The sequence below is a fragment of the Sciurus vulgaris genome (genome assembly GCF_902686455.1).
Source record: "Sciurus vulgaris genome assembly, chromosome: 16".
Taxonomy (NCBI): Eukaryota; Metazoa; Chordata; class Mammalia; order Rodentia; family Sciuridae; genus Sciurus; species Sciurus vulgaris.
Genome location: NC_136477.1, coordinates 72,034,799 through 72,055,116, shown reverse-complemented (window position 1 = coordinate 72,055,116; position 20,318 = coordinate 72,034,799). Strand labels below are relative to the sequence as shown.

The 20,318-nt window shown below is 40.6% G+C and overlaps 1 pseudogene across 1 annotated transcript; it reads right to left on the bottom strand.

Annotated features, from left to right (window-relative positions):
* Positions 1–3,849: 3,849 nt before the first annotated feature.
* Positions 3,850–18,539, bottom strand: LOC306646455 (ras-related protein R-Ras2-like; annotated as a pseudogene). The gene is made up of 2 exons: positions 18,533–18,539; positions 3,850–4,871 (listed from the first exon to the last, which is right to left on the bottom strand). The product of its transcript is annotated as a ras-related protein R-Ras2-like (transcript).
* Between the last annotated feature and the right edge of the window lie 1,779 nt (positions 18,540–20,318).

Sequence of the window (20,318 nt, the reverse complement as noted above, 5' to 3'; positions counted from 1 at the left end):
TGAAGGGAGAGTTAGGGGTAGGTTTAAGGTCAATTTGAGGACTTTGGGTTTGGATTAGGGTTAGATTTAGGGTTAGCATTTGAATTATGGGGTTAGTGTTAGAGTTAGGGGGTTAGTGTTAGGTTTAGATTGTGGTTAGGATATGGATCATCATTTGAATTGTATTGGGAAGGCCTCTGTGATGAGTTAAACTGGCCCTCTGGAGTGTGTTGTAAATATTTCCTGAGGTGAGTTCACAGGCTTTCTGAGGTGATTAAAGAGGGCTTCCAAAGGAGCATGGTGAGTATTCACTGAGGTCTATAAGGACAACTCTCTGAGTTGTGTAGGTACAGTTCTTAAAATGAGTAGTAATGGCTTTCTTTGATGTGTCAGCAGAACATTAAGATGTGTATAGAGAGGGTTCTTTGAACTCTCAGAGCAAATAGGGAGGACCCTATGATGTGTGTGAGAGGGCTCCTTTACATGTGTTGGAGAGCATACTGAGGTGAGTTAGGAGACCTTCCAGAGGTGCAAAGGGAAGGAGATCTGTGAAGGGTAGAAAGGGTGCTCTGTGAATTATAGAAAGAATTTAGTAAGTTATGTTTGGAGGGCCTTTAGAGTTGAGACATGAGAACTCTGTGAGATGAGTAGAGAAAACAAACTGATGTAGAAGAAAAGGTAATATGGGGTTAAGGTTAAGTTTAGCATAGGGATAAGGATTTGGTCAAGGTCAGGGTCAGTGTCAGTATCAAGCTTTCTGTGTTATGTATGGAGGGTTTATGGTTATGGTTAGAGTAAGGGTTAAGTTCTGGGTGAGGGTCAGTATTTGTGATACATAGGGAAACCCTCTGTTGTGAGTCAAAAAATGTTCTCTTAGGTGTTTATTGAGGATTATGTGACATGAGTAGATGGGCTGAGGGGTTTAGAGAGTGCTTGAAATGAAATAGAGTTAGTAAAGATGATTTGGTTAGTAGTATAAGTTGTACTCACTGAGGTATGTTGGGATGACTCTCTAAGGTGTGTAGAGACTATTGTTGAGGTGAGTATGAAGGTCTTTAATGTGTAGGAAGATTACTCTTAGGTGTGTAGAGAGAGTGCTTTGAGGTTGGTATATTTTTGGCCTGTGATCTTGTAGAAGGGGTATATAAGTTGTGTAGAAGAGCTCTATGATGTGTGTCAGATGACTTTGTCATGTGTGTGGGCGATCCTTCCAATATGAGTTAGTAGGGCTCACTCAGGTGTAGAGGGCATGTGTAAGTACTGAGATGAGTAGAAAGGATGCAGAAATTTGTTTTCAGAGGAATTTTATGTTTAGTAGTGGGAGCTCTGTGAGAGAACTAGGGAGGAAAAACTGATAAAAAGGAAGTATCTTATAGAGTGTGGGGGGAACTATGCTGTGAGTAGGTCAGACTCACTGAAATGTACAGAGAAGCTCTCTGAACTTTGTAGTGTATGTTGTCTGAGGTGTACAGTGAAGGCTCTTTGGAATGCATAGGGGTAGCACTCTAATATATGTAGGAAGGGCTCTCAATGGTGTGCAAGGAGATTTTTATTAGGTGTTTAGAGAGACCTATGAATAGTGTATGACTGATTAGAAATGCTATCTCTGTTGTTCAGGGAGGAAACTATGAAGTGAATAGTGAGATTTCTCTGATATGAGTAGGGAGAACAAACTGAGATGTGATGCAAGGGTTCTTTGAGGATAGAACAGAATATCTGAGGTGTTTGGGGAAAGCACTCAATGGAGTATAATGATGACTCTCTGAGGTGTGTATGTATGATGCTTGGAGGTTAGTAGGAAGGGTTTTTGGTGAGCAGTTAGGTCTATCTGAGTTTTGTATATAGCATTTGCTGAGGTGTGTAGAATGGGCATTGTGAGGTTTGAAATAATGTCTTTCTGGTGTTCATATGAAATACTCAGTTGTATGTGGAGATCTTTCTGAGTTGTTTGGGTCTTGCTCAATGAAATGTGGGGGGAGCATTTCTAAGGTGTATATGGATGACATTTTAAGATGTGTAGGAAGGGCTATTGATATAAGTAGGGTGGGGTTACATAGATGTGTTGGGAGTGAGTTTTCAGTGTGTGGGAAATGTTCTTGGAGTTGTGAAGTTGGGTTTTCTTCAAGGGAGAGCCCTCTGAATGGTGTAGGAGAGCTTTATGAGGTTTGTAGGAAGGCTTCTTGCCGTGAGAGGGAGTGCTCACCAAAGTAAGTTGGGCTTTTTGTGGTATATAGGAAAGGACTCTATGAATTGTGTAGGAGGGCTATAGGATGTGTGTCCAAAGGCCCCTTTACTTGGGTGGAAGGGCCCTCTGAGGTGAGTTCGTATGGCTCAGAGAGTTGCAAAGTGTGTGTGCACTGGGACTTATAGAAAGTATTCAGTGAGTTGGGTTTGGAGGGCCTTTTGAGCTGAGTAGTGAGAGCTCAGTTAGATGAGTAGTGAGAACAAATTGATGTAAAAGGGATGATGCATTGAGGTTAGAGTTAGGGTTAGGTCTAGGATTAGCATTTGGGTTCAGGAACAGGGAGAGCTCTCTGTAGTATGTAGGGTGGGATTAGGTTTATGTTTAGGGTTAGGGTTGTGGTTAGTTTCAAGGTGAGTGTCAGTATTGTGGTGTATAGGAAAGGTCATTGTGGAAAGTCAAAAGAGTTCTCTGAGGAGTGTTATTGCAGGCTCTTTGAGGTGGTCATAGAGGGCTTGCAAAGAAGTATAGTTAGTGGAGGTGCTTTCAAAGAAGTACAGTTTGTACTCTCTGTGTTATATAGGAACATCTATCTGAGGTGTGTAGGGACTGCTCTTGAGCTGAGTGTGGTGGTACACTTTGATTTATTTATTTGTTTATTTATTTATTGTGATAACAGATCAACTTTAATTTCAGCACCTGAATCTATCTAATGGTATGCTCTATAAAGGTTATGGAACTGTTATATGCATTCAATAAAGTGACAACTGTGCAATACCACTTAGTATCTCAAAATCAGGAACATACTTTTGATTTGTTTAAACACAATCCACAGAACTAAAAACAAAATCAGAAGCTATCCACAGTTATACTAATTGTCAATTACAAGTTTCACAATTACTACTTGATATAACAGTCAATATATAGCAGGGGACACTGAAGTTGATATCAGAGCCTCATCCAGTTGTATACAATTGGGAAGTTTCTTCAATGGAAATAAAACTGGCCAAAGATAGATACAACCAGGACCACACCAGCAAGTAAAATTTTTATCACAGTTTCTGTAGTTTCTACTTTTTTTTCTTTGTCAGTTAAAAATGAACAGTGAGAATTAAATACTTATCTTTACTTATACACAAGGTATGCTGTGAAAGCATATTTGTTTACAAACATATAAAAATAATTGTTGACTAGTTTGATAAGAAAATAATGTGTAAAAGAATATAGCAAAAACATGAATCATCTCTGACTCTGGAAAGATCAATTCCATATTTTATATTACAGCAAACAAAAATAACTTTAGTTTTTTTGAATCCCTTAACAAGAAATATTTGTAAAGTAAGATGGAGAAAAATTATTCATTCTTACCATTAACATGACTGTGAAAAGAGTTAAATTAAGAAACAAAGTACACATTGAGATGCCAAAGTCCAGAGTGGGTCCAACTAGTTGGCCACATAGAACACTATCATCTTCAAGAGGAGGAGTAATAACAGGCCCGATAAGTAGTTTTTAAACCATATAAACAATGGGCATTTTGGTATTATTGCCACTGGAAAACAAAAGCTGTAGTATCAAGAAAGATCTGAGATGTCTCACTCTTGTGTATTTAAGTTGACATCAAAAATTTTAAAGACAGGCAAAAAAATTCACATTTTTTAAAAGAAAAACCTCCCTATGCTTCTATTTAGAGTAACAGTAGGTAAAAATGATTCCAGAAGTTAAAAATTATTTCACAATCTATAACTTCAGCTTTGCAAACAGCTTATGTTTCAAAACTAATTCATCCCTATTAAAATGTAAGCCCTTAAAAAAAGAATGGGTCTGTATATGTATACATGTATTTAAAAAGAATCAGATAATCTTTGAGGCAGCCTTAGTGTTTCCTTTAAATTGATCTGGAAAGAACCATTATATTAGCTTCATGGAAAGGAGTAGCCAGCTTCTTGGTATAAGGCTAAACCGGTGATCATTTGTCTAAGGCTAGAAAGGTACCAACATGACGTAAACCATAAGGAGAGAAGGAGATGAGGGTTTTTCCTGGCAGTTGGTAGCTAAAATTCAAGGGATTCTTAGAAAATGACACAATCGCAGCCTTACTTGTCTTTTTTCTTTCCAAGTTGATTCTGGTGAGGAGGACCTTCTTACTCTTGAAATGTTCTTATAACCCGGACAAGTTCTTGAAAAGCTTGATCTACATTCATCCTAATCTTGGCTGATGCCTCCATGTATGTTACTTTAAGTTGTCATGCTAACAGCTGTCCTCCCTCCTATGTTATCTGTCTTTGATGATCCAGGTCTGCTTTATTACCAATTAAAATCATTGGAAACTCATCACGATCCTTTACTCTGAGAATCTGTCTTTGAAACTTATAGATTTCTTCAAAACTGCCTCTGTCTGTGACTGAGAAGACCAACAGGAAGCCCTTGCCAGTCATCATACACTGTTCTCTCATAGCACCAAACTCTTCTTGTCCAGCTGTATCTAAAATATCTAGCCAGGCTGCTCTATAACCTATCACACAATGTTTTGTGTAGGAATCTTCAATTGTTGGATCATAATCTGTTACAAAGTAGAACTGGATGAACTGGATGGTGAGTGCCAACTTGACCATGCCACCTCCGCTGCCTGCCCGCCCTAGGCCCAGCTTATGGGACTTGTGTGGATGGTGGGCTGCAGGTGAGTGGTCTAGTGGCAGAACGCTGGTAGCTGCCGGGAAGGATTCTCAGTGTGGCAGCACAGGTCCCCAGATGGCCAGGTGCTGCCATAGGTGTGGAGGAGTGGAGTGAGTTCAGGGGTTAGGGGCTTCAGCATCCTGGGGTGTACTCCCCTATGCTTCCCTGCATCGCCCGCTGAACGCAGCCTCCAGCACCTCTACCATACACTTTGATTTATATAAAGGGTATACTGAGGTATGTAGAGTAGGCTCTTTTGAATTTGGTAGCATGCCGCCTCTTAGTTGTGTTGGGTGAGTTCTATGAATCATATAGGATGGTTCTATGGTGTACATTAGAGGGCTATAAGGCATGAGTTTGAGGGTCTTCTCAGATGAGTTGGGAGGGCTCACTCAGGTGTATAGTGTGTGCTGAGTTGAGTAGAAAGGTCTCAGTGAGTTGTTTGTAGGGCCTTTTGAAGAGTAGTGAGAGCTCTCTTAGGTAAATAAGGAGGACAACTAGATATAGAAGGGAGAGCTTCAGGAGGTGTGGAGAGCATTCTACATAATCTGAAATTAGAACATGCTAAGATGAGTAGGATGGACTCTCTGAGCTTTGTTGTGTAGGTAGTCTGAGGTGTGTAGTGAGGGCTCATTGAAATGCAGAGGGATGGCACTCTGGTGAGTGTACGGAGGGCTTTCAGAGGTGTGGAGGGAGGTCTCTGTTATTTGTGCAGAGGGATATATGCAGGGAATAGGCAAACTATATTACTCAATAGAAATGCTATCTCAGTTGTATAGGGAGGGCCCTCTGAAGTGAATAGTGAAATCTATCTGATATGAGTAGGGAGAACATTCTGAAGTTTGATGGGAGGGATCCTTGAGGATAGTAGAATTTCTGAGGTGTTTTTGAAGGACACTCAGAAGAGTATCATGGGAACTCTCTGATATTTGTAGTTATGGCCCTCAGTTGAATATGGAGGGCTTTTTGGTGAGTAGTGAGGGCTACATGAGATATCTATGTAAGTTTTTCTTGAGATTTTTTGAAAGGGCATTCTGATATTTGTATGGAAGTGTCCCTGAGATTTGTAGGGAGGACTCTTGATTGCAACATATAGGGAGGAGTCTTTGAGGTAAGTGTTAAGAATTTGCTGAGGTGTGTAACGATGGAACTCTAAGGTGAGTAAGAATAGATCTCTGAGATAAATAAGGAAGGCAAACTGAACTGTGAAAGGAGGGCTCTAGGAGGTGTGTAACAAGGGCCTCTGAATTAAGGACATTCTGAGATATGTAGAGGTGCAGTGTTTGGTGTGTAGTATTAGTTTTTGAGTTGTATAGGGTTGGTAAATGTGTGTAGGAAGGGATTCTAAGATGTGTGTGTGGGTGCCCTCTGAATTGTGTAGAAAGTGTACTTGATGTGAGTAGGTAGGGCTCTGAGCTATGTGGAGAGGTGACTGTGAAGTGTATAGGAAGAGGAAGGAATCTCTGAGATGTGAAGGAAGGGCTCTCTAGGGTTCATCATACACATGCTCTGAAGTGTTTAAGGAGGTCTTTATTAGGTGTGCAGAAGAAATCTATGAGGGGTGTAGGAGGGTTTTTACCTGTATACAACTGCTATCTGTGTTGTTTAGTTAGGGCCCTCTGAAGTGAATAGGTGGACCAATTTGATATGAGATAGAATATACTGATGTGTAATGGGAGTGTTCTTTGAGGATAGTAGAGGCAATCTCTGAAGTGTTTAGGGTAGTCATTCAACAGAGTATTCCAAGGGCTCTCTGAGGTGTGTCACTTCAACCTTCAGAGGTAAATAGGGAGGGCATTTTAGTGAGTAGTGTGTTCTATCTGAGTTGTGGAGGAATTTGATATGCTGAGGTTTGTAGCATGGACATTGTGAGGTTTGAATTAACATCTCACTGGCATTTGTAGGGAGTACTCTCTGGGGTGTAGATGGAGGGATTTCTGAGTTGTTTAAGTGTTACTCAATGAAGTGTGGAAGAAGTGTCCCTAAGGTGTGTAAGGATGGAATTTTGAATTGTGTAGGTAGGACTCCTGATGTGAGTAGGTAGGGATTACTTAAATGTGGATTTAAATGTGGAAGTGAGTTTGAGGTGTGTAGGACTGGTTCTCTGAGTATAAAGGCAGGTTCTCTTTGTTACTTAGGGTGTGCTCTCTGAAGTGTATAGGAGGGTTTTATGAGGTTTGCAGAAAGGCTTATTGGTGAGTGTAAGTGCTAAGAGAGTAAAAGGGCTATTTGCTGTATATAGAAAAGACCTCTGAGGTAAGTTAAAAGTGTTCTCTGAGGTTTGTACTGTTGGCTCTCTGAGGTGTTTAAAGTAGGCTTGCAAAGAAGTATAATTAGTATAAAGGGGCTTTTCACACTTGCTGTCCAGCATTTATACAGAAAAGTGTGGTTAATCCTGCCTGGGATTGGCTGTGGTGAGGAGGGTTCCTCTCAGGGCCTGTCTCTGAGGCCCCAGTCACAACACTATTCCTTGGGTACCAAAAATCCCACCATTGCTTGCCGTGTTCCTTCTGCAGAATAAGCCAGACCTCAGTCCCCTGCTATTCCTAGCACAAAGGATGGAACCTGGAGTTTGCATATTCATTCTCTAAACAGCCTCTGAGCTGACCACTCTTGAGGCAGAAGCCCTCATTTGACCCAAAGACCATTCAATTCATTCTGTGAAGTCATTCCTCTTTGATATCTGGCTGAAGATTTTCATACCAACAGAAGGCCAGAACTCTGTCATCAGTAACATTCTGTGTCCCCCATCTGCCTAAATTCATACTGGCTTGAATAATTCCCTCACAATAATAGAAGGTCAGGAGGACTGGGTGTTTATACAGATTTCTAAATAATAGGCCACGTGCCTGAAAATGGTAGGTTCTTCACATACATTTGAGCCAAGAATGAACCTAACCACTTATAGGCTAGCTACCTCAGGGGCAGGACCCACTATGTCCACCTAAGAGGTCTCTGTTCTGTTTACATGCAGGTCAGGAACTCTCCTAAATACAGGCCACAAACTCCTTCCCAAATGTGGAAACTCTTTCCTGAGGTTTCAGAGAAGCATGGTCTAAGGCAGAGAACTTCCTTATAGGGGAGGAGACAGCCTACAGGGAAGACCAGAGCAGTTGACATCCTGCTCTATGAGACCAGGCCTGAGGTAAACACTCCAAGGGATCATCTTATCAGTTTTCTAAACAACCAGGCAGGGTTCTCTTCTGAAGACCCTCCTTTCCACAGAGATGACTGAGGTTCAGAGTAATAACAAACTGTCCAAAACCAAACCAGGAGATGGTCATGTTCCAGGTCTTGGAGGTGGTACAAATCATTTACACAGCAGCTCCAGCATCTTTGTGGCACTGACCTAATTTTAGCAGGAATACAAAAATCCATGGACATATGTGGTTTCCCTTTCTGCAGGCCAGGTGCAGGTAATCTACAAGCTCTATAGGATGAGAGCTGGGAAGATTTCAAATTCACAGTACACATCTAGTGATTAATCTATGGCATCTTCTCCCTAGGTTGGGGAATCCAAAAGGAATATTTTAACACAGAAACAGTAGTCTGAGTGTCAAGGGAAAACAGAACAAAAGATTTTCCCTTCTTATTCTCAGGGGATATCACTCACACACACATATGCACACACACGCACACCACAAACACACACACACACAAACCCCTGTTCAGTGTGCAATTATCAAAATGGGAATCTGACTTGAGGGCTAGCCTCCACTCATTTGCAATGGCCTCTCCTGTCTCACCTCTGGTCTCCTTGGGAAAAATCACCAGAGTTGTTGGAACCCAGCATTGATCCAGTGCCTCCACACTCAGGAAAGGTCCCTACTCATAGTTTTACTAATACCTGAGCATTCACAGATCAGTAGCCAACAATAACTCATGGCTCTGAACTTGCTGTCCCAAAAAAATGAGCAAAATAGGACTGTATCTGGACTGTGAGTGCCTAGGTACTTTGTTCCAGGTTGTGTGTTCCATTGCCAAGGAAAAGAGGTCACTTACTTGGGGACCCTTCAACTGAGGCCCTTTAGCATGTAAGATATTTCAAAAGTTCCCATGCAATGTAGGATGCTCTCATCTTCCCATGACATATGCACAAGTGGACAAAGTTACACCGACATACACTGTATCAGGTCCCCAAACAGGTCTAGTGTAGCAAGCTCTCCTTGGTTCAGACCTATTCTCTCTTTCTGCCCATGTGTGTGGTCCTGAAGAAGTCATTATGAATTGCAGGGCCCTCATAGCTTCCTCACATCTCCAGGGATTATTCTAGCATCTGCTTTGAAGTTGTTAGCAGATGTATGAGCCCATAAATAAATGTACTCCATGTGAAAATCTAACACTAGAGTCATGTGTTGCAATGCATAAACATACATTTGAAAAAACAAGAAGATGAATAACACAGAATGACATGCAAATCTACTATTACATGAGTTCCACCATGAAAGAGAGTAAGTGAGCCATGTTTGGCTCTGGCCATGTTTCCACTCTGAACCAATGGAAGTTTTCAATGGCTGATTTACAGAGATAGCCTCCCCATGATATAATGGTTCTTGTGCAATGTAGAATTGTCTAAATTTCTCTTCCCATTGTATAATGTGGTTATACTACAAGGGACCCCAACACCCACAGCATTCCAGTGCCAAAGTCCTATAACTCCCTGCCCTTTTAGTGAATCTACATTCGCATTTGGTTTCAAAGAAACAGAAATCAGCAAGGGTCATGAGGTTTTACTTTGAAGGTAGAGTCATGGAAAGTCTTGTTTCTATCTGGTTCCATATACCTGGAGCATAAAGCACCATTGGGATTCTAGAGCTTTGTAGATTAACTTGGTGTGGAAGCTGGCAGATGCTGGGGGACACTTTGATATGGCAAGGAGCAGTAATTTATGTGCTTTCATTTCTAAGTGCCTCATGTAGGTGAAAATATTTTTGTTATAAAATTCACTGATGCACATGTTATATCAAGAAGCAAGGATGGTGTTAATTGGCCAAGAGTTTGCCCAATAGCATGGTCATAACCATAGGAGAGAACTTCATTTTCTCCATGTCTTTAGGGAAAGACTACATTGCTTCTCTCAGAGTAGCACCAAGCCACATCCTTTTGCTTTGTGTGTAGTTGAAGACAGAGTTTTCTCCTATACTTCCAGCTAAAATTTGGAAAGAAGGCCCCAGAAGTAAAAACAAAGAAGCATCTCAGAAGGCAACATTGTTTAAATACCTAAGGCTACTGGAGCAGAGAGAAAGACAGACAATATAGTTTTAAGGACTGAAAAGGGAATAGGAAACCACTTCTTGAAAAGGATACTAACCAACCAAATGCATCTTCACTCAGCTGCCTGTACTCACTGTTGAATGGAACACAAAGTAATATCTTTCCATTCCCCTAAGGAACTTCAAGCATTAAGTAACAATTACAGGAGACTCAGGACAATCTTTCTTGTGCACATGGAGCTGAGTTGCTGCTCATTACCTTCACACCAAAGGTGAGAGACAGATGATAGTCAAGTTGCCTGGAAAGACTTAAAAATCAACACATGTATGCACAATTGCCTCTGTGGGAAATTTCCCGGGATAGGGCATTTCTAGCTGCTTTTGTGTTCTTTGAAATTTACTGAGGAATAACACATGTGGATGAATCAATGGAGTGAAGATCTGGAACTATGAATATTTCTGGGTTTGGTACACACTGAGGCTCCAGTGAATTTGAAAAGAGGAAATGGTCCCTGCTTTTTAAATTGGTAGAAATCATAGGACTGGATATTTCTCCCCTCATTTCCTACTCCTACAGGCATTCATCTTATGGCATTAGGTGATAACATTTCCTATTCCACTAAGATTCTTTAGGAAGAAAAAAGAGCCATGAATGAGCCATGCATGCCTGATGAGACCATTAAATAGGCCAAAGTTCCATCAGTTTCCATGTCACTATAAACAACCATTAAGGTAACAAGAGCAGCTGGATAATTTGTCTTTGTTGGCCACTCCTGGAAAAGTGCCTCAAAATTGCTCTCCTGGGATCTTAACTTTGTAAAACTGGACAAAGAAGAAATTACAGAGAAGTGGTGATGAATTTTGGGTTCCAGAAGGGTTTAATTGAGCTAGAAACAGATTCACTGTCTGAACAAATAATCCTATGAAGAAGTATATCAATAAAGCCTACCCAAGTGTTAGTCCCCTTCCTCAAACACATCTTTCTACAATCATGGTCAGCCCAGTTCTTGTTTTCACATTCTAAAGCACAGCACTGCCATTTTCAATCACTGAAACACCAAGATCTGAGGGCTGAATTATTCTATTTCTAAACATAGCATCCAACACAAAGGTGTAGTGTGCCAAATTCTCAATAGAAAAAATAAAAATATATATTATTTTAAAACTAAAATTTGCTCACAGCTAGACCGACCTAGACAAATTTATACACTTTAAGATTCATGAGCACAGTTTTCTTACTGGAATCCAAATTAGACAAATGCAATGTTTAAAGAAAGAGTATGGAACCCAGGACAGTCAATGAGAGCCTGAGATCAGGACACCCTGTAAACACAGTCCAGAGACATTGACTTCAAGCCTCAGGTTAGTGAGGGGCATTAAAACAGCACAGGCTCCATCTGCCTCTCCTCAGATACTTGTATTGGCACCTTTGTACTCAGGGCATAGTGATCCTCATACAGAGACCCTCGGACTTAGGAGTGATTTGACTGACCTCAGGTGCAAGCCTGCATCTCAGATCTGAAGGGCCAAATCACCAGTGGCAGGGATCCTTGTGTATGGTTGAGGAATTGTTCCATGCAGTTGCTTCATTGGTAATGGGAATCTCCCAGAGAAATGGGACAGAGACCATGCTTTTTACATGACTTGATCAGTTGCTTCCTACACCATTTCAGTTATTGGGCATGTTTTGACCCTTTAGTTTATAATGGAACCTGCTGGGAATTTGCACCATGGACTCAAGGGGGTTCTCTGTCTTATCTCTCTGCTTGCTCCTAAGTGAGGCTCACTAGGAGCAACCCTGGACTTAGGGGAAATCTCTAACACCTGTAGGTGTTTCTCCTTCTCCTTCACATGCCCTCTCCACAGCCAGTTCTGGCCTCATCCAGCCCAGGATTGCAGAGATGACTCAGAACTGAAGTCGTGAGTGTTGTGGTAATTCTGTGGCATTGAAAACTGAGACCCATTCTGGTCATTTGCTTGTATTACAGGTGCTGCCCACATACTTGTGGTATCAGTTGACCTTCATTTTCTTTGTGAAATACTTCATGAAGCATGGATGCAGGATATCCTCTGGGGTGTACAGTATATTTAGGAGAGAGGTGAACCCTCCTGTAGATGACAAAAAAGCACAGATCTCATAAATTAAAGTGATAAGTAGTTTGGCACTGCAATTAGCATTGGTAAACTCTAAGAAGAGTCATTACATCAAGAGCTGTAGGATTTGGGTCACCAGAACTTTCAGGCATTACTGGAAAGACACGTGACAGCCACTTTTGAAGATGATGTGCCAGTGCTTTTTAAGGAAGAAGAAGTCTAATTTATGACCAGTGTCCCCATAATCTGTCTGCATTTGGAAAAGTGCTCTGAGAAATCATGTCAAACCAAACTATGGTGCCACATATGAATTAACTGAAAAATAAGTACACACTGGTAAGGTGTGGCTGGAGAAGGTGAGTCATTAGGGTATATGTTTGGTTAGCTGAGCTTAGTCTCTGCTTCTTGATAAGATACATTGAGCCTCTTTTATCCACCACACTTTTCTGCTGTGATGTTCAGCCTCAACTCAAGAACTGAAGAAAGGAGCCTGATGTGTGTGAACTGAGACCTCAGAAACCATGAGCTCACAAATAAAATTTCCACCTCTAATTGTTTGTCAGATCTTTCAATTTCAGCAGAAAAAAGATGACTAAAACATCTGTGTAGCTTACATGTCCTGAATATCCTCTGCATATCCTTGTAGCCTACCCATTTAGTAGTCTAAATGACCTTAGTAATCAATATAAAATGCAAAGCCTTGATGACCAGAGTAGCCTCTATGACCTGAGTAGCTTCTATTATCAGTTCAGTATTTATGGCCTGAATAGTCTCTATTGCCTGGGTCCCTCTTATGACCTGAGTATACTTTATGACAAGAGCAGCCTAAGCCTCCAATATAGCCTCCATTACCTGAGTTACCTCTGTGGCCTGAGAAGCCTCCATGGCCTGTGTAGCCTCTGTCATTTGCATCACCTCTATGGCTGATTACCCACTTTGACCTAAGTATAATCAATGACCTGCTTAGTCTCTAGGATCTGAGTAGCCCCTATTACCTCTGTAGTGCCTAATGATTGAGTACCTTCCACTGCCCACACACCCCCTAGGACATAAGTGGAATAGGTGAACTGCTTAGCCTTTATGACCTGTGAAACCACTGACTTTATGCACTCTAAAGAGTATAGTCTATGGTCTGAAGAACCTCTATCAGTTATGTATATTCTATGACCTGTGTACTCCTTATGACTTGAGAAGCATCTAAACATATGAAGCCACTGTAACCTGTGTCTATTTTATATTGTGTATAGTCAAAATAACCTTAGTATCTTCTGTGACCTGCATAGCCTTAATGGCCTGAGTAGCCTGAAATAACTTAATGTCTGCTCTGACCTCAGTAACCACTATTATCTTCATGTTCTATATGGCCTGAGTAGCCTTGGTATACTGAATAATATCTCAACTTTCATTTTGTTTTCACCTGAGTAGCTATTAAAATTGCAAGGCCTTTATTTCCTGAGTAGCCTAAATGTATGACTTTAGTAACCTAAATGACCTTAATAGCCCCTATGATCTGCATAGACTTTATGACCTGTATATCCTCCATCAAATTAGTAGTGTATATGACTATGACCTGAGTAACTTCTCTTGTTTGCATATGCCCAATGACCTGAGTAGCATCTATGATCTGTGTAGTCTTTATGTCATATTTTGCCTGAATCACTTTTATAAGCTCTAAGGCCTGAATAGCCTCTATGAACTCTGCAGTTTCTGTAACTGGCATGGTCTTTATCGGTCCAGAAACAATTGTGCTCTGAGTATCCTTCAGGACAAATGTAGCTTCTAAGATCAAATAGTCCCTATGACTTGCATAGCACTTGTGGCCTAAAATGCCTTTCTCTCTCTCTCTCTCTCTCTCTCTCTCTCTCTCTCTCTCTCTCTCTCTCTCTCTCTCTCTCTCTTCTTGCTTTCCTCTATGAATGGAGTAGACAGTATGAACTGAGTGGTCTGTATGACCAGCATAACCTCTAAGACTTTGAAGCCAGTAAACCTGCATAGGTTCTATAGTCTGCAGAGCCACAAGGATCTGTATAGCCTCTATGACCTGATTAGCCTCTATGGCTATGAAACCACTGTGACCTCTGTCACCTTTATGATCTGAGTAGCCTAAATTATTTCTGTATTCTCTGATCTCAGTAACCACTAAGACCTATGTAGCTTTTGTGTTCAGAATAGACACTCTGAGTTGTGTAGCTTAAATGGTGTTAGTAGTCTATATGATCTGTGACTCAGTGTCTCAAGTAGCCTAAATAACCTCAGTAATTTGTAAGACTTGTGAAAACTCTATGGCCCAGGTAGATTCAATGACTTGAGGTATCTCTCCAATCTGTAGATTCTCTATGACATTAGTAGCTCATATAACCTATGAATCCTTTATTCCCTGAGTATCTTCTCTGACCTGAATAGCATTTAATAACTCCATAGCCTAAATTACTTCAGTAGTCCCTATAACCTCAGTAGTCACTAATACTTTCACTGCCAATATGTACTAGTTAGCCTCTCTGCACTGTGTAGCCTTTGTAGAATGTACATTGTATATCATCTAAAGAGTCTGTATGACCAATTTAGTCTTTACAATCAGAACCTGTATCTCCTGCCTAGCCCATATGGACTTATTAGCTTAAATGGCCTTAGTAATTCAAATGAGCATGTAGACTCTATGACCTGTGTAGGATCTACATCCTGTGTAGACTCTATTTTCTGTCTAGACTCTAAGACCTGAGTAGCCTCTGTGATATTTCTGACCTCTGTGTCTAATATAACCTCTATAAATCTCATAGACATTATCATCTCTATATGCTTTATTGCCCAGTTTACTAGATTACCTAAAAAGACACTATGCCCAGTAACTCCATGGCTTGAGTAGCCTCTATTTACCTGTGTAGCCTTTATGGCCTAGGAAACCCAAATAATTTTAGTACCCCCTATGACAATTGAAATCTCCATTATCAGTATAGCTTTTATTTCTTTTATTACCTCTATGACCTCTCCAAATTTTATGGACTCAAAAGCCTAAATAAACCTAGTAGCTCTAATGTTCTGCATAGGCTCTATGGCATGAATTGCCTCTATGACCTGAATTACCTGTATTTTGTGCAAAACCTCTATGCCATGATAAGCCTTTATGGCCTCTTTAGTTTTTACGACTTGCATAGCATCTAATTCTTGAATAATCTCAATCATCTGTGCAATCTCTATAACCTGCATAAACTTAATGGCCTGAGTAGTTTAAATGATCACAGTATCTTATTTAACCTCTGTAACTACTACAGTCTTTGTAATTACTTTGGTCTTAGTAGTCTCTATGCCCTGTGTAGCCTCTTTGATCTTTGTATTATATGTTACCTGAGTAACCTGTATGTCCTGACTAGCCTTTAAAACTGAAGTAGCCTAAATTATCTCCCTCACTTGTGTAGACTTATTACCCTTAATGACTTTAGTAGCCCCTCTACCTGCATATTTATTATGATCTGTGAAACTTCTATGATCTCAGTAGCTTCTGTGCCTTGTGTACCCTCCATTCTAGTCAGCTTTTTTTGCTGCTGTGACTAAATAATCTGGCCAACACAATTGTAGAAGAAAAAATGCTTATTTGAGGGCTCACAGTTTCAAAGGTCTTAGCCGATAGAAGGCTAGCTCCATTCCTCGGGGCTCAAGGTGAGGCTGAATATCATGGCAGGAGAGGGTGGTGGAGGGGAACAGCTCCCAACATCAGAAAGCAGAGAGAGAGAAAGTGGGGGACTCCACTCTCCAGATATAAAACATACTCCATAGCTATGCCCCCAATGAACCACTTCCTCAGCCACACCCTACCTGCTTCCAGTGACCACTCAGTTAATCCCATCTGGAATTTATTCACTGATTGGGTTAAGACTCCCACAACCCAATAATTTCTCCTCTGAACCTTCTTGCACTGTCTATCATGAAAGCTTTTGGGGGACACCTCACATCCAAACCATAACTCCCTCTTTGACTTATGTAGCCTCTATGATGAGTTCAACCTCTATGACCTGCAAAACCTGTATTTCCAGAGTAGGCCTATTATATGCAGAGCCTCTATGGCCAGCATAATCTCTGTGAGCTGCTAGCCTTTATCAATTACAGAGGTATTATGGCATGAGTAGTCTCTAGTATCAGCATATTCCCTATGACCTGTGCATTACCTGTATCCTGAATAGCTTCTATGGCATGAGTGTTTTCTCTGGCCTGTGTAGTCTCTAAAAACTGAGAAGAGTTTATGGTTTCTTCTAGAACCTATGTAGCCTCTGTGTCCTTTGAAGTCTTTATAGTCTGAGTAGAATCTATTGCCTTCATAGCATCTATTTCATAAGTAGAAATTTTTCTGCCTACCCTGTATGGCCTTATTAGTGTATATCTTCTGTGACCTGAATGTCTTTTATAACCTGAGTATCCTAAATGATATTCCTAGACTATAGGGCTTTATTAGACTAAATTCACTTAACAGTCTATGATTTTGAACCTTGTATGACTTGCATTTCCTCTATGACCTGAAAATCCTCCAATACCTGCATAGTCTGTATGATAAAAGTAACCTCTATGACATTGTGCAGCTTCTGTGATCTCTCTAGGCTTTATGTTCTGTAAAGTCTTGAAGACCTGAATATACAGTAAGACCTGGGTAGGATTAAAATGCTCAGTGACCTCTATAGTTGTATAGCCTTTATTTTGCAGGTACTTTTTCCTGCATAGACTCCATGACCTTCTTGGACTTTATGGATAACATGGCTTACTCTTTGATCACATTTTTTTCCTGTACATTCTGTGTAGCCTTCACAGTTTCTCTGTCCTGAGTAACCTGTATACAGTATATATTCTTATGTACTGGGTAGTCTAACTCAACTAATTAAAACCTGTTATCTACTTACCCTCAAAGAATGGAGTAACATCTATGTCCTGAAAGTCCTCTTTGACCTGTGCAGATTCTAGACCTATCTATATCTGTGTCCCGAATTACCCATATTACCAGCCTACACTCTATTAACAGAGTAGCCCAAGTACTGTGCATATCTTCAATGAACTAAGAAGACTTTTACACCTTTGTAGCCTGTACAAGCTGTGTAGCCTCTATGACCCAAATAGCTATTATGACCAGACTATCTTCCATGACCTCTATAGGGTCTATGACCTAAGTAGCCCTTATGACCTGTATAAATCTCATGGCTTGAGTAGCATTTACGCCTGGGTAGACTCTGTGACCTGAGTAGATTGAGTAGGCTCTATCACCAGTGTAAACTCTCTAGGACATTTTAAAGTCTCTATGGCCTATGTAGCTTCTATGTCCTGAGAACCCTTTGTGGCCTATGTAGCTTGTATGACCTGAATAGCCTCTATGACCTAGAAGGCGTTCTTGGCCTGAATAGCCCCATGATCTGAGTAACCTTTTGTAACTTAGTAGCCATAACTTCTATGACCTGCATACCATGTGTGGCTTGAACAACTTCTATTTCTGAAATAGTCTGCCTGGTGTTAGCAGCCTCTATTTTCTGTATAACATGCATGAACTGAATGTTGTCCACAATTTTCATATATTCTATGACTTAAGTGGTATATCTGGCATGAGTGGCTCCTATGAATTATGTAGCATCTGTGGGCTGAGAAGAATCTTATGCCTGTGTACCCTCTATATGCTGAATAGCCCCTATGACCAGTATAACCACTATTATTTCATGCCTCCAAAACTTGTATGGAATGTTTAGCATCTATGACCAGTAACATCTGGGACCTGTATTTCTTCCACGACCCACACAGCCTTTATGCTCTGGGCAGCTATCATTACCTATAACACCTTTGGATGGAATAGCCTCTATGACTGGCATAGCATCTGTGCCAGGACTGTCATCTGTCACAGGACTCCTGGCATTTCTACAGCACAAGTTCAGCAAATTTCTTATTGCCTACATATTCTCCAAGACCTCCATTTCCACAATGGATGAAGTAACCTCTTTAACCTGTGTAACATCTATAAATCTTGTGACTTAAATAGCCTGCATAGACATTATAACCTGTGCAATGTCTAGGATATATGTATCTCTATGCCCCATTTAGCCTCTTTGTTATGTCTTGTCTGTATTGCCTTAGAGCTAGGGCCATAGCTTCTATGCCCTGAATAGCCTACATGGTCTTGACCTCTATGGATTACTTAGCCATAGTGTCTGTGTAACCTCTATGACCAGGATAGCCTTCATGATCTTTGTAACATAAATTATCTGCCTATCTGCAATGACTTGCCTATATGATCTGTGTCGTCATTGTGACTTTCATAGCATCTATGCCTGAGTAACCTGTAGGACATGAATAGTCCATATAGTCTGCTTTTAATCTATGGCCTTATTAGCCTCTATGGCCTGCATAGCCTCTATGCATCTCATACCCTTCATGGTCTAAAAAGTTCAATTACTTCAGTATCCACTCTGAATTTTCACATTTTATGCCCTGAGTATTCTCTGGGAACTGTGTGGCCTCTATGACCTTAGTACTCTCTATGACCTGCATAGACTTTTCATCCAGTGTCACCTATTATGACCATGGAAGGTGCTAAGTTCTCTGTACCCTAGATGGACTGAGTAGTCCAAATTACTTCTTAGCCTCTATGGCCTTAATAGACTAAATGACCTTAGTGAATTCTATGATCTCAGTAGATTCTGTGATCCACAGGGCCTATGTGCTTGAGTAGCCCCTATGAACAGTATAGACTTTATGACCTATGTAACATTTATTGTTTGAGTAACCTAAATTACCTGCAAGTCTCTATGACTTTATTGGCCTATATGAACTTAGCCTCTATTAACTGACTAGTCTCTATTAACTATAAAATATCTGTCAAAAAAGCCCGTATGTCCTCTGTAACTCTATGGGATTGGTAGATTATATGATCTCGGTATTATCTTTGGCTTATATATTCTTTTTGACTATGAAGATTTTTATGACCAGTATATCCTTTATGGTCTGTGTAACTTCACTTCAATAGTATCACTTCTATTGCCCATGCTCCTTCTGTGACCTGAGTAGACTCTATAAATAGTGCAACCTCTATGACCTGCATACAATCTATGAAATGAATAATTTCTATTGCCTGCACAGCCTCTATGACCTGTGTATTTCTTATAATCTGTGTAGCCTATTTGGCATCAGTATTCTCTAGAAAAAACAGTATCCACTATGACCTTTGAAGTCTATGGCCTGTATGAACTACTTAGACTCTATGAACTATGTAGTCTTTATGGCCTGAATATTCTCCATGGCCCACAGAGTCTCTACTAACTGCATAATCTCTATGGCCTCATTAGCCTCAAGTGCCTATGTAGTCTCTTTGGCTTGAAAAATCTTATGTACTGTAGCCCTCTTATGGCTATAGTAGTCTTCATAATCTTCATAACCTCTGTGACTTCTCATATCTTTGTGGCCAAAGCGGGTTCTATGCCCGTGAGTAGCCTAGTTTGAGTACCATCTTTGGACTGTATAACCTTTAAGTCCAGAGTTGGTTCTGTAAACTGTGTAGCCACTATAACCTGCCTCTTTTCTATCAGCTAAGTAGCAACTATAACCTGTATACATTTTGTGACATAGTAGCTATTAACCAGCATACACTCAATTACCTGTGTACTCATGATGGCCTGAGAACCTAAAAGGTAGAATAATGATCTTAGAAGCATGATTGGCCTTTTTATTCATATGATTTTTGTAGCCCCTCCGACTTGCATAGCCTCTACGTTCTTGTAACCTCTATAGTCTAGATGTCCTCTTTGACCTGAGCGGCTTTTATGGTTGGCACAACCTTTATGACCTAAGTAACCTTTTTGACCAGTAAACCCTCTGTGATCCCTGCAGACTTTGTGAAATAAAAAGACTCTAGGTCCTGAGTAGCCTTCATGGCCTATGTGCCCTCTATGACTAGAGTAGCCTCTGTGAACTGCATAACCTCTTTGATCTAAGTATCCTCCATGACCTATGTAACCTCTATAACCTGATTAGCCCCTAAGACATGTGTAGTACATATGACTTAAATAATCTCTATTGTCTCCTTATATTCTATACCTGAGTAGCATGCTGGAACTGAGTAGTCTCTCGGTAACACAATCTCTCTGACCTGTGTAGACTCTATGAACTGCATCTTTTTTTATGGCCTGGATTTCCTTAATTACCAGTGTATTCTCTGT